This window comes from Alosa alosa, chromosome 8, assembly GCF_017589495.1.
Source record: "Alosa alosa isolate M-15738 ecotype Scorff River chromosome 8, AALO_Geno_1.1, whole genome shotgun sequence".
Classification (NCBI taxonomy): domain Eukaryota; kingdom Metazoa; phylum Chordata; class Actinopteri; order Clupeiformes; family Clupeidae; genus Alosa; species Alosa alosa.
Window position 1 is genome coordinate 26,489,642 of NC_063196.1, and position 15,685 is coordinate 26,505,326.

Genomic DNA, 15,685 nt, shown 5'->3' on the forward strand with positions numbered 1-15,685 from the left:
TCCCGGGCTCCCCCAGGAGCACCATATCGATACCGAACTTAGCGCGGACACCCGATCGGCATAGTCCGATGCAGCCCAGAACCTCTGAGGTCAAACGATCCACCAGCCTCAGCCTCCCAGACGCTTGGATTATAGGCGCACGCCACTGCACCCGGCGATGGACACAGTGATTCGGAGAGAACTTCAAGGTGTGTTGCTGTGACGCCGTCAGAGAGTGTTCTCTCTGCGTTGTTTTTGAGCAAAAAGTCTTTGGATTTGGAAGTGTGTGACATGAAAATACAAGTTACTGAAAAAAGGGACAGCTCTGAATGCTCAGTTGGCCTGTCGTGTAGATAGTTTGGTTGCATTTAATTAGGCCACCAGCATGTAAAAAGGAGCAAAAAACCTGAAAAAGACAAATTGCACCCACTACAGTGACCTATCAGTACCTTTTTGGATAAACACTGCAGTTCCAGTTTGATTCCTGTAGGAGACAGTGTGCGCTATAGGCATTTTAAGCTAGTAAATAATTGCCTGATAGAAGTTTTTGTTGTGAAAGGCAAATAAGTTGAAGATAAAAGTTATGATGTGTATATAACGTGTTGTGTTTAAACATAAATGATTTTTTGTGGCCAAAAATAAAGAGGCTTAGTTTAAAAGACTGGGTCCCGCTGTATTGCTCAGGCTGCACTGCAGCGCCCATTCACAGGCGCAATCCCACTACTGATCGGCACGGGGGCTTTGACCTGCTCCGTTTCCGACCTGGGCCGGTGCACCCCTCCTTAGGCGACCTGGTGGTCCCGGGCTCCCCCAGGAGCACCATATCGATACCGAACTTAGCGCGGACACCCGATCGGCATAGTCCGATGCAGCCCAGAACCCCTGAGCTCAAACGATCCGCCAGCCTCAGCCTCCCAGACGCTTGGATTATAGGCGCACGCCACTGCACCCGGCGAAGGACACAGTGATTCGGAGAGAACTTCAAGGTGTGTTGCTGTGACGCCGTCAGAGAGTGTTCTCTCTGCGTTGTTTTTGAGCAAAAAAGTATCTTTGGATCTGGAAGTGTGTGACATGAAAATACAAGTTACTGAAAAAAAGGAACAGCTCTGAATGCTCAGTTGGCCTGACGTGTAGATAGTTTGGTTGCATTTAATTAGGCCACCAGCATGTAAAAATGAGCAAAAAACCTGAAAAAGACAAATTGCACCCACTACAGTGACCTATCAGTACCTTTTTGGATAAACACTGCAGTTCCATTTTGTTTCCTGTAGGAGACAGCGTGCGCTGTAGGCATTTTAAGCTAGTAAATAATTGCCTGATAGAAGTTTTTGTTGTGAAAGGCAAATAAGTTGAAGATAAAAGTTATGATGTGTATATCACGTGTTTTGTTTAAACATAAATGATTTTTTGTGGCCAAAAATAAAGAGGCTTAGTTTAAAAGACTGGGTCCCGCTGTATTGCTCAGGCTGCACTGCAGCGCCTATTCACAGGCGCGATCCCACTACTGATCGGCACGGGGGCTTCGACCTGCTCCGTTTCCGACCTGGGCCGGTGCACCTCTCCTTAGGCGACCTGGTGGTCCCGGGCTCCCCCAGGAGCACCATATCGATACCGAACTTAGCGCGGACACCCGATCGGCATAGTCCGATGCAGCCCAGAACCCCTGAGCTCAATCGATCCGCCAGCCTCAGCCTCCCAGACACTTGGATTATAGGCGCACGCCACTGCACCCGGCGAAGGACACAGTGATTCGGATAGAACTTCAAGGTAGGGTACGTGTAATCGACGTCACATTTCCTGCGTATTTTTTCCTGAGCAGTAGAGATCACCATTGCTCTTATTTTTACGAAATGTGTGCACTCAGTCACTTATTGTGTATGGGAACGTTAACTGAGAAGAAATAATAAAGGTCTGCACATTGATTAAAGCTTCCAAACGTGGATTTATTTAGTACAACGTTTCGGACATGTTGTCCTCCATCACAAGTGCAACTGCACTCTTGTGATGTGCGCGCATGCACTCCTTCGTTTCCTAACTTACTGTTAACCTCAGAAGTTAACACTTACCCTACTTTAAACAGTTAACATGACATTTTATGTTTTCAATTGCTGCGTTCCTTGTTCATGAAACCATGATTCACTTAGCAATATGAGAAGGTGGCCCATGGTGTCTACTCATTTACCACCGAAGTATTTAATTGAACAGTGTAGAATGGTGGGCCATAGATCTTGCATCCAGAACACCATTTGTTTTTGTAAATCTTGGCCAACACGGTTAATCTGTTTCATGTTTATGTTTCGACTGCTGCACTTTGAGGGCTAAGTGCTTGGTTTATAGATGGTCATGTCATTGTCAGGTAGGCTACCCTATGTTTTTTGTTTCTTACCTCTGTTCTGTTCTAATCTTTTCTTGAGTGCTGCCAATGCCCATGGTCACGCAACAATGATAGGAAAAGAGATTCCGTCTTGACCTACATGTCTACCAAAGGTGTCCATGACTATTTTAGACCTGTGGTAGGTGCCATATGTGAAGAACTTGTAGGCCTATCTCAGAAGATAATTCTGCTCATCAATCATCTCCACAGAGGTGATAATAACTCTGAATGAAATTATTAACCAAGAACATGAGAGGGTCACAATAATTTGCAAATCCATTAAGTTCATGCATTATAAATGTTCCAATATAAGAAATAGGCTCAGTCTGTTTGTAAATTCATGCTCAAGGAATTCAAAACCTGTTGCTATTTTTTCCCCCACTTCAGATTGTATGAAAATATAATACAGAAGATGACCTTTAAGAGGTTTGTGAAATGGTGAGAGATGAATTGGTGCCAGTGACACGGGCCTCCTCTCACGCTGTTATGTGACAGCAGGTCCTGCCAATAAATCTGTTTGTCATCACAACAGTTTGACAGGACGGGGGGTATAGCCTACTTATTTGTCAATTATGAAGACACTCAGACTCAAACACTGGAAAAAACAAAGACAGGCACACTAAACTTGTTTTCCATAAACTAATAATCTCAAGTGGTTTGTTATAAACTCACCTCACATATATAAACAATAGTCAAGTAATAAGACCTCGAGTGAACAATGTTGGAGTTAAGCTAAAGCACCGTGGTGTAGTTCTTTTACCTGAAAATAATGCATGCAAACTCATTTTAATGCCACAGTGGTTTAACATGAGGTGAATGGAGTCTCTGATATTGCAGATGTGCGCCCATATTGCCTTTTCTTCCTCTATGTAATTTTATTTTCACAGGTAAGAGCATGACCCTTTTCATAAGTTTGAGATGAGTTGGACTCCCCTTAGTGCTAAATGGTTACCCAATATGTTGACCCTGACAGAAAGGGGAATTCCTATATCCTGTTACTTAAACTCTGGCCTCCTAATGCCTTCAGTGAGGCACAGAAAGGGTTTGATTTAGATAAGCCCCGTTTAGTGTGCAGCTGGTCGTTCCATATCTACCAGTGCAGGTGGAAGCGTTGGTCTCTGCACAGCTGGGTCGGACCATGTAGCTTTTGGCAGTCAGGCTGAACATTACAGTGACTCAGGCCAGTGGAACAGGGAGTAGTATATTTTACTTGAGCCAGCCTCGGTAATGATTCTTACCAGCTGGTGCTTCAAATTTAGAAGTTGGGAATGTTTAAGATAGGCAGGGAAGGATCATGCTACGTTTGATGAGATCTTTGTGTAGGCCTATAGTGTACGCATAAGATGCGGTGTGCTTTTCACTTTTAATATGTAGCTTTTTTTCAGTCACCATAAATATTTGAGTAAAGGTGATCATCATGTTATTAGATTACTATAGTCATTGTATAGTCTGACCTGGCTATGAAGAGACTGTATGTTTTGTTTGATTTTGACATACACAAAGGGTCTATTGACAATGTACATTACATTACATTACATTACATTACATTTGACTGACGCTTTTTAACCAAAGCGACTAACAACATGGTAAACAGTAAGTTTTAGAACAATTCTCACAATTTTAGGACAGTTTAAAAAAACATTAGAGTACAGTAAGAATAAGTGCGGCCGGTGAGTGCTGTTTTTAGCAGTTACTTGTCAGTTTAAAACGGCTGGTGAGTGCTAGGATCAGTAAGACTTGTTGTAAGTGTTGCTATGAGAGTAGATGTTCTCTAAAGAGCTGGGTCTTCAGGAGTTTTTGAAAGTGGAAAAGGATGTCCCTGCCCTTGTAGGAACTGGCAGTGTGTTCCACCAACCAGGAACAACAGATGAGAAAAGTTTGATTGGCTTGAGCGCATCGGTGGTAGAGCTAGAGCGCCGCTCGGGTCAGAGGAGCCGCAGCGGTCTGGAGGTAGTGTAAGTCTGTATGAGGGCATTCAAGTAGGTGGGAGCAGAACCGAGACTACTTTGTAGGCAAGTGTTAGAGACTTGAATTTGATGCGGGCCGCCATAGGTAGCCAGTGTAGCTGGATGAGCAGTGGGGTAACATGTGCCCTTTTGGGTTGGTTGTAGACCAGGTGCGCCGCCGGCGTTCTGGATCATCTGAAGTGGTTTCACCGCGCAGGCTGGGAGACCTGTCAGGAGGGCATTGCAGTAGTCGAAGTCGCGGAGATGACTATTGCCTGAACCAGAAGTTGGGTAGCATCTTGAGTCAAGTAAGTCCTGATTTTCCCATTATGTTGTAGAGTGAAAAACGGCATGACCGGGCGACTGAGGCAACATGATCTGAGAAGTTTAGTTGGTTGTCGGAGAACAACTCCTAGATTTCTTGCAGTCCTGGTCGGTGAAACAGACAGGGAGTCAAATTTGATGTTGATGTCGTGGTGTATGGTAGGTTTAGCTGGGATGACCAGCAGTTCAGTCTTTGAGAGGTTCAGCTGGAGGTGGTGTGCCTTCATCCATGTAGCTATGTCTGAAAGGCAATCTGAGATCCGTGCTGAAACCAGGGGGTCGCCAGGTGGAAAGGACAGATAGAGCTGTGTGTCGCCTGCATAGCAGTGGTATGAGAAGCCCGGCGAACGGATAATCTGTCCCAAGGAGGTGGTGTAGATAGCAAAGAGGAGGGGCCCAGCACTGAGCCCTGGGGACCCCTGTGGTGAGATGGTGAGGCACGGATAGCTGACCAAGCCATGATAACGCTAAACCATGGCCCTGTGAGGTAGGATTCAAACCAGGAGAGAGCAGAACCGAGATTCCCATGTCAGCTTAGTATAGAGAGAAGGATACGGTGATTAACCGTGTCAAAGGCAGCCGATAAGTCAAGCAGAATGAGTACTGATGACCGAAAGCGGTCGCCCTGGCTTCTTTTAAGGCTTCTGTTACAGACAGCAGAGTTCGGTAGAGTGGCCGCTTTTTGAACCCAGACTGATTTGGATCCAGAAGGTTGTTCTGTGAAAGGAAGTCAGAGACCTGTTTGGAGACTGCTCGTTCAATGCCTTTGGATAGGAAAGGCAGTAGTGAGACAGGGCGGTAGTTCTCGACTTGAGCAGGGTTAAGAGAAGCTTTCTTAAGTAATGGTGTTACCCGGGCCACTTTGAACGCTGTTGGAAATGTGCCGGAGGTTAGCGAGGCATTGATCACATGTGTGATAGCTGGAGCGATGGTCGGGCTGATGGACTGAAGTAGGCTCGTAGGTATAGGGTCCAGCGAGCATGTGGTAGGACGGCTGCATGTCAGGAGTCTGGACACTTCACTCTCGGAGAGAGGCGTGAATGCTGAAAAAGATGTTCCAGACATAGGTTCCAATGTAGGTTCAGAGGCTGAAGCTGCCATCCTCCTCAGAGTGACCTCTGAAGTTGATTGAAGTCATGATTAATGGGATGTAGAGATGGAAATCACCACGAGAGCAGTTCTCAGGTGAAACTGTCCTGATGTGAGATTTACCTGCAGGTACATTTCTGCTCCCAAGCAGACGTTGTCAGCACTCACCTCGGACTGAATGCACATGTGCAGAATAATGTTGGGAGGAGTTGAAAAGAGCCATCATGGACTATCCAAATGGCTCTAGTCTGTCTTATTCCCACATGGCTATGTCTTATTCCCACATGGCTATTACTGTTTTGAGAATTCAAGGGTATGAGCAGGCTTAACTCAGTCTCTTTGTTTGTTTTTAATAGTGCTGGGCCAACTTTAGAAATAATCAGAAAAGGATATGGCTGAGGAATAAAGAAAAGACCATGAAGTGGCCATACTACTGAACTACTGTACAGGCCTACTGTAACACAACTGTTATTATACAGTAGCATCACAGTTATGCAAGCTATAGGGGAAAAAAATGTTTATTGTAGGCTTGTTTAATAGATTTGGACCTTGAGCCCCAACGAGAGGCCAGGCTGTGCTGGAGGTGGTGGGGTGAGTGGGCTGGTGAGAGAGTTAGTTAGTGTGGTGGCAGTGACCACATGGGCGGCGCAACAGACACGTCTCTGTAGGGGTTGTTGTTGTGACAGTCACAGAACCTTTGGCAGGCCACTTCATTTCTGCACTTAATGTGATATTTCAGCAGCACAATGTCCAGACTGTCAGATTCAGTGAACGCTAAGTGGAAGCTTTGGATGGAATGCACAACCTATCCTTTCGTTGCTGTCATTTTTAGCAAACTGGGGAGAATCACTCTTGCTATACATAGTTTGAAAGACAGCTATTGTTGTGAAAGAAACACACATATTTTTCTAGTTGAGTTGAGTTATTAAGGAGGTATTAACCTACTTAACTTAAAATAGCTTAAATAAGTGTACATGACCTGAGACCTTTCCTGTACTCTACACTTATTTCAACCCCAATAACCAGGTGAAATTTACAGGGCACATGTCCTGGCTATTGGGTGCTCTGTGTTAGCAATATTTCTCACAGTAGAGAATAAAAAAAACAAGTCACTTTGTGTCTTTCTTGATTGACTACTTAATGTGAGCATAGACGTGACAGATTGTACTGGTGTGAGTGGCTGTGGACATGACCACATTGTGTGAACTCTCTGGGGGCATTTGAACAGGGCTTTTAAAAACAAGGTCATCTCTGTCCTCTGTTTATGACTGCTGTGGAATAGGCTTCTGATTTAGTCTTAGGTACTGCCATTCATCTGAGTTTAGGCATTTCCCCGCTTTCTTCTGTGTTAAAAACCCCATATATGTTCACTCATTCTAAAATATAATCAGTACTTTATTGTTACTGTTTCACTCACTAAATAAAATACACATACACTCCAAAATACACATAAATCTTTTTGTCAGATCAGGCAATATGCAAAATGTTGTCTGTATTCCTGTAACTGTATTTGTTTATGTTGTTTGATGTTGGTTACAACATGTCTGGCACAGCTTGCACTTCATTTCCATATTAAGTGGAACAGCTCGTACAGTGGACCGTGGAACCATCCATAAAGCTGTACTTGTTTACATGGATAAACACGTGTGTGTGTAACAGGACAGGGTAGGGTAGCCGATACTTCACCACATTGTTTTGTTGATGTGCGGCTACCGTAACCAGGGATGATGACATCCTTATCCCCCACTGCAGAAAGAACATTTGAATGTACAGCAGACAGTTGAGCGAGCCCAGTTTCGCTTGAGTCCGGCTGACAGTTCCCCTTGACCAGAGGGTTTTATGTGCACCAAGTCCTTGGCAGCCGCCCACCAAGTGAATTAAGGCTTAATGAGAAGAATGGGTGTTCTAACTCTCCATATCACTCACAATGAAAGTATTGCCACTGGATGTCTAATTAATATTGGTAATGGTTTTAAATAGGGCTCACGTGAAACAACCATCATAAAAATGCGGAAAACAAACATGAACAACCACTGACCCATTACTATCCACGTAGTAGGTCAAAGGTCAAGGAAATAATGGAACAGTGCCAGCTGGTGACAATCTCTTGATGAAACTGTTAGCATTAGGGTACTGTAGCTTATTAGCTTAGCATATTATGAAACCGATCACATGCTAGATAGCATGTGCTGATTTGTTCACTTCCAGGCCTCCAGTGACACAGTGAGAGTGTGGTCCACTTTGCATTGTCTTTGCATTGAATGTGGACTATATTCTTCTCATAAGCTCCTAATTCTGATAGAAACTGTTAAAACACCACTCAGCAAAAGGTTTTGTTAATGGCATAGCCCCTGTAAGAATGGGAACCAGATTATGTGGTTAAACTGTCCCAGGGTGACCCTATTTGATGTTCACTATTACTGTACCTCATTTAAGCCCATCTGTGCTCTTGGAGCAAGCACCATTGACTCGTGCCAAGGACAACACGCCTCTCTGTCTGGCCTCTAGGTTTTTGACTCAGTGCAAATTTCCCACCCCACTTTTATTACAGGCATGGAAAACTCCACTACTCTTCTGTGGGAATATCTGATCCTCACCTGAGACCTGAGGCATCCCAGAATCTGCCCTCACGTTAAGGCCTTTGTTGTTTGCAACGGCAATGTTGTTACAAATGCCATTTAGTCACTAAATGTAGTGACTTTAGTGCAATTTGCCTCACAATTACTGCTGTAATGGCATATCCTAACATGTTCTGTATTGTTCTAAACCAAAGAGATATAGGAATTTAATATGGATATCTATGTTCTTTAAAGCAACACCAAAGAGTTTTTTGTACCATAAAATAATGTTTCCAAAATCGTTTCAGTGGTTCATCAACTCGTAACAGGTTGAACGGCACTTCTGCATTCGCCATGACCCTCTATCGGCTATAACCGACTATGTAAGTTTGCCAGATCGGGTAGCCGGATCTGTAGTTCGATGGAATGACGCATAAGAAACTACAAATTTGACTTGCATCTGATGTCGCAATACATACATGTTACTTTCATAAAATCATGCAACATATTCTACCTTGTCTGTGGACATCGTTATTTCCAAAGCCAGTGCTGGATAAACAAATTGTGCGTGCGACAGAGGAAAAGTTCTTTGGTGTTGCTTTAAGAGTATCATTTGAAGGAATGTAGCAACTTGTTATGTAGGTGTGTTATGTTTTGTTCATTTTAAATTCATGTATTTTTCAGTAATTCATGACAGCATTATGAGAATTGTGTGTCAGTGCAGAACTTAGTCCTAATTAAAGTTAATGGGTTGGTTTCTAGTACCGGTACATGGATCAGGTCCTAGTCCAAAAAGAGAACTGTAAGAAAGATCTCCATTGAAAAAAAACATTGAAAAATCCATGTATGGGAACATGTGTTAGCAGTCATTCTTTGACTAAAATACGTAGATGTGGAATATGAAATTCTACTTTAGTAAAATTAGAATCTCAGAATCTTACACAGGATAGAAAAGCACTAATGTTTTCTTCACCTCTCTTTCAAAGCTGTTTACAGAGTCACCTGTTTCTTCAGTCTGCAGCAGGTGTCAGACTTGAGGTATGTCTTTGTTTGCTAAATTATTTATTTTGGTTTGTGTGTGTGTGTGTGTGTGTGTGTGTGTGTGTGTGTGTGTGTGTGTGTATGTGTGTCTGAGATGTAGAGAGAGTGTGTGTATTTACATGTTTTGGTTGGATAGCTTACATGCTGTAATTGCGTCTGCCACCATACCAAACCTGTCTTTCCAAAAGTACTAGATAAACTAGATCTAGATCATACTAGATCTATTTATTTATTTAAATATACTGTAGAATATTTGCTTAACTATATTTAAATACCTTATATATACACTATAGACAAAAGTATTGGGATGCCTGCCATTACACCCCCAGGAACTTCAATGACATCCCATCCCATTCTAGGGTCTAGGTATTAATATGAAATTGAACCCCCTGTAACAGCTTCCATTCTTAGTGGCTGTGGAAAGTTTCCCCCATTCATTCAGAAGAGTCTGGCACTTGAATTCTCATTTGAATGGACTGAGCAATTAGTTAGATGGATGATTAAACCGCATAATCATAAACTGAGTAAAAGTGAGAGTGTTGAGATTTAAATTGACCCTTCAAGAAAGCATTCACACGTTAACATCTGTAAAGCATTTTATCATAGACTCAAGATCTCCTCTTAAGTAACAATACAGTAAGCTCCGTGTTAAGGCCCCCCTTATCCAACCCCGCGCTGGTCTATATCTCTTATCACCTTTCTGTTTGTTCAGTGTTACCTGAGGCCCGTGTTTTGGAGGTGCCCTGCTGGGAGGGAGGTGGGATTCCTGTTGGACTGGTTGAGCCTGTTCCTCCAGACAGACCCGTATGAAGTGCGGTACACTCCTCCTTGCACTGTTGCTCTGAAGACTGGCCCTTATCTGCTCGTGCACAGTTCCACGGTGTGTTTCAAGAAGAAGTACTGTGCAAGGGCTATATTTAGAAATGGTGACAGTGTCGCTAATGTTTATTTGGATGGTCATGCTGTATGACGTGTGGAAATAATATGTTAACTCAGTGAATGTTGTTGATCATGAGTGAGGGTGGTGTTGAGAGTGAGAGAAAAGCTCCCGGTTAGCCACCGTATTCAAGTGCATTCAAGTAATTCATTACGTCTTTTGTTCACTGGCTTCCCTCCATGTCAAAGGAAAAACCCCATTTGAGTCACAACTTGGTGAAATAGCATGTTAATGATGTAAAGCTTAATGTAATTGTGTGCATATAAGACCTTTATGCATACATAACACTGAAAAAAAAACACCTTATAGTATAAGTATACAAGCAATCTATGTGACAATTTAGGTCAAAATGATCCAAATTGTAGTTGTAGCAGGCAACATTGCAACAGGTTAGGTCATGTGTCGAGTCATTTTTGTAGTTAAAGTATTGTCGCAACTTACTTCTGCGCAGCTCTGTGCTAATTGTTAGCATCAGTAATCAGATGTGTCTGGAGGAAATAGGATGCAGCAGCCGAGCAGACTGAATAACATAGAAGTGATTCAGATCAGATGTCCATCTGTGAGTTTCCCCCCTTTTGGCAGGTGCCAGCATGATGAAGCCCTCCTTCGGTCTCGACCCCTAGAGATGGACTTTGCCATGCCCGGGCGTGACCTGGCACATGTTTGTGCCAGGCTGAGGTAAGCACTCTCCCTGCAGCCAAATACCTCTATATTTATGGGGCTGAGAAAAGGCGGAAGCATGCCATTTTAAACAGGTAATTTGCGTTGTTTCACCCTCTTTTAAAATGAATCATTACAATTTTCATTGCATCCTCAGCATTTAGAGGAGTTGCCATTCCAGAAGCAAGTGGTCAGTGAAGGTGATGTCAACACACAGATGATGTGTCTGTCAATGAACTTAAACACTGACCAGCAAGAGGTCCGCTATTTCAAAGGCCATAAACTTGTTGAGTCCTGTGGCTGAATGTCTCTTGGGGACATAAATAAAACATCTCCTGTTCAACACATTTCTTATGTGTTTAATTGATTTGGTGAAGGCTGACTCGGTTTTCGCCAACTTTGGAACAGTAAAGTTTAAAATCTTCTACTTCAGCTCAAACAGTTTATGCCCACATAAACTGTGATTACCGTACCCACATTTATTTATGACCTAGGAGATTTAGTTTTTTCTTAAAGGGACCATGTACAAAATGCATAAGGGAGATGGAAATTATGCTATATACCAGATTTAGCTACCAGCTCATTTTCATCTGCAGTAACTGGGCAGGTGAAGAACAGTAAGATGCCATTGAAATCTAACAGCGCACACAGATACACACACACACACACACACACACACTCGCACACACGCCCACACACACACACACACACACAAGCTCCTATTATGATCTATGTCTATAAACAATGGTTGAACACAGTTCCTGACTACCTCGATGGATGTGAATGAGGTCTTCGTTAATCACTGCTGTCAAATCACGCAGCTGTTTACATAGGACAGGTTCATGCACTGACCTGGCAGTGTGGGGGCAAAGGACATCCAACAACAGCCCCAGCTGAGGGCGTTTGATGTTTATAAAGCAGCACCCTAAGGGCTTGATGCTTCCTGCACTAACTCTCCTCCATTTTGCTGTGGGATGGGGGCATCTGCTGTCACGTCCAAACATTGTTTTTGGCACTTTTTCCTCCAGGCTTTCTCCCAGCTAGAGAATGTCACCGGGAGCTATTTTTGTCCTCTGGGAAATAGATAGCTCGAGTCAACATGCTCAACAATGCCCCCCTGTCCCCCCTGCCTCCCCTCCAGTTCTCCAGCTGTGTGTAGGATAACAATGACCGCTGACTGACGCGTCGCCCGACAGCGAAAAACAGCCTCTGTGGGGTCGCACGTTTTCAGTAGACAATCTCAGGGGTCAGGAGGCTTCTGACAACCTGTAGGGCCCCATCCTCAACCTGAGGTCAACGAGGCCTTTTGTATTCGGGTTCCCTGGTTCCAGTTTCACATGACACGCGGCCATCAGGGGACCATCACACACGGGTCAACATGTATGTGCTCTGCAGACCTTGTTTTTCTAAGATGGCTGTGTGTTCTGAGACTAAACTTGACAACTGGATCTAAACAGTCTTGTTACTCTTCATCAGGGACTGCTGCCAAAATGTATTTTTTAGAGACATTCAGCACCCTTTCTGCCAGTTAGATGGAACCATAGGCCTAGGCTATATTGAATATTATACAACAATTGGGTTCTATGGAACTATTTATTTGTTTCTGATTGGCCGAGAGACGTTCCATGAGTTGGAATATCCCTGAACATTTCAACTCAGACTCAGCACAGCAAATAATAAATCACTCCGCGATACAATGCAAAGATTTGACACCCAGCTCTCCACTATTTCAAGCAATGGGTTACTCCTTAGCAAACCATAACGAAACAGTGCTTCACCACATCTGTGGATTAAGCCACACAGTCAACTCAATGTAAGTAAGATAAACGAGGATGCTAATTGTTCTCAGCATTGCCAGCATTATTGTGTATAATATGATTGTCACTTGGAGGAGACTTGTGGATAACTAACGTTAGCATAATTAGCTAACCGCTGCTAACGTGCTAGCATCGTCACGTCAGGCTGTGCACAGTAGTGTAACATTTATTCACTATACATTAATAAAGTTGAGTGGTTCTGCAATGTAGACTATTTTTCCGGTTTTTTTGCAGTACCATGTCCCTTACATGACATGGCCCAGGGTCCTTGTAACATGCATGCAGCAAACCTAGATATGAATATGATTTCAACATTTCTTTCAAGAAAACATGTAAACCACAAAGACCCGTAATGAGGGGTCTGGAATGTTGGTTACCTAGCAACCAAGACGCTGTCTATTGAAAAGGGAACTATGTAAGAACGATGTCGAAATTAACATTTTTAAACAATAATGGGGTGTTTTCAGATTATTTAGTTTGTGGTAGAATTGTTGTATAAAAGCAATATAGCACTCGTGATCGTGGGATTGGTCATGGATATTCCCACGGGTGTTGTTCGGCCGTAGCCACTAGGCCGGAGGCTCTCACTCGTGCTATATTGCTTAATTCAGGTTTCCTTATACGTTAGACCGGCACATCCGGGAACTTGACTCGTGACAAACGTTCCCGCCCCTTTCGGGGGGAAAACAAACAACCCCTCTCATTAACTCCAACGCAAATTAGGGTCAATAAACGTAATTCGTACAGAAATCGCAGGAATAAATAATAACAAAAAATACCACAAATCAATATGACCACTCAATACATAACCACTTTGCCGGTCGTTGACCGTGAAAGATACCTACAAAAGCTTAATTCAATTAATATAAAAACACGTCTCTTCAGTATCCCAAGTAGCCTAGGAAGTGGTGCAACAACCCCACTCAGTGACCAGAAGTGTCATACGGTCTTCTCTTCTTATGGCTTGTAGCCATAATTTTCTTCTGTCAGGATTTTTTTTGAGGACATGGTAGGCAAAAGAAACTCAGGAGGGGTTCTTAGCTGTGTGGTTGGTACATGTCTACCGGTTCACTCTGGCTTGTTCTGAGGGAATGTTTTCCCCTCAAAAGGGGCATGGCGCCAAACAACCTGCTCATCCGGTTGAGTATTGATCTTATTTTTTTCAAAAGCAAAACACTGTCCCATTATCTGTCCTGTCCCATGATTGCAGTGTATTATTAATTATGACTTTTAAACACCTCTGGATTGCTTTAATTTGTTTGTCTAGGCTACTTGTGTGTGCGCGCATGATTGGATGAGCACCATCACTAAGGTGTGTGATGTGAGTCATGGCCTTGCCATCCCTCGTCTGTTTTGAATTAAACTGTGCATCCCCTCTGTCTCAATGCCTCTCAATTGTCACTGGGGCTTTCGCTGCCGCTAAAGAAAAGAGCTTGTGTTGACAGACATAATAGACTGGGCCTGGTCTTGGGATGCCCCCAGGGCATGTCTGGTCCGCGTGCCTGGTCTCGACTCCGCTGTCCGAATGAGATCATTCCTCTCCTCAAGTAGCTCTCTCTCTGGTCAGACAGAGGAGGCCGGCGGACATTGGCGAGCCAATACTCCTGGGTTGCATGGGGGATTACTGTGACTCACCGACACACCGTCTCTACCCACAGCATTTCCCCCATGAGAAGTATGTTGTGACAGCAGGCTTGAGACACGGGCAAAACCTCATTACATAAGTAGATCTATGAAATTGTGTCAGATGTGTCACGCTATTTACGTGTGCCACATCATAGAATAGAATAGATACAGGGGGGTAAAAAGTGCAGTAGAAGAGGGGTTTAACTAATAGAAATAATTCTATTTAAGAATAGAATAGAATAGAATAGAATCTTTATTATCCACTCACATGGAAATTCAATCTATGGTCCCATAAACACCTAGCACATACACACAACTTCATAACAAACATCATTGTGTTCATTAAAATTTAAGTAAGAGACTAAGGTAAGGTAACTTTATTTATACCCAAGGGATTAGATTTGGTTTGCAGTAGAGTGAGTCGGCTGCTTCCACACACACCACTTAGGACAACAATAGAGACAGTGAACATGACAGTGACAACAGTGCTGCAAACTGTGAAATAGTTCCTATTATATCTAACACTGTTAACAATCTGTCCATTTTGTCCCCCAGTTGTGACTAGCGGATATGATAACTTCCTTTGATTTGGTAATGCTCTTGGGCTTTCTGATATGGAACTATAATTTCATATCCTCATGGGGGCATACACACAGGGTTAAGTGAGCTATTATCTAATTACCCATGTACATTAAATAACAAAAATATTTAATTTGTTTTAAACTGTGAATGAACATTGAAAATAGCTAAATTGGGATATCATGCTGGAAGGAAATCATTCCTGGTAATTTCTGTGACTGTAGATGACAAAACCGGTTGTTTTCACAGTGTTTATGGTGCTGTGACTCAGCTACTTATCAGTTTGTTGTCCTACAAAACATGGACAGTATCCCACTGACGTCAATGTAAAGAAGTGCATTGAAAGGAGAGCCCTGTCTGACCATTCTTAAGAGTATCAGTTGGCAGTCTGTCAGCACGTCGCTCTGTAAACAGAAACCCCATTGTTTGGCTTTAGAAAAGTGCTGAGCAAAGCTACCTCTGTTGCCCCTCCTGCCCCTCGATCACTGATTCACCGATCAGCTGTTGTGTTAACTTAAACAACAGAAAGAAATCATGTCAGTTCAGTGAATTTTTGCCCATTGCAAATTTGTTATAGTTTCTAATCATGCTGGTCACTCAGTGTTTCTTTATGTGGTTATCAAAATAACATCTCAAGTCAGTAGGTGGAGATTCATGGCCAGACTTAGTTGATTCAAATAGGCCTACACGGCTGAAAAAGCTTTTTAGTGGATTGTTATGTAATATGTTTATGTTTTTATTTCTTGGCAGAGACG

At 43.1% G+C, this 15,685-nt stretch overlaps 1 long non-coding RNA gene across 2 annotated transcripts; it reads left to right on the top strand.

The window, feature by feature from the left end:
- The first annotated feature begins 1,089 nt into the window (after positions 1-1,089).
- Positions 1,090-11,251, top strand: LOC125298726. Of its 2 annotated transcripts, XR_007194264.1 has the most exons (5): positions 1,395-1,746; positions 9,257-9,308; positions 10,024-10,191; positions 10,831-10,926; positions 11,066-11,251. It is a non-coding gene; the product is annotated as an uncharacterized LOC125298726 (long non-coding RNA). The 2 variants fall into 2 exon arrangements; XR_007194263.1 differs by having other exon boundaries at positions 1,090-1,746; positions 10,024-10,926.
- Positions 11,252-15,685: the final 4,434 nt, after the last annotated feature.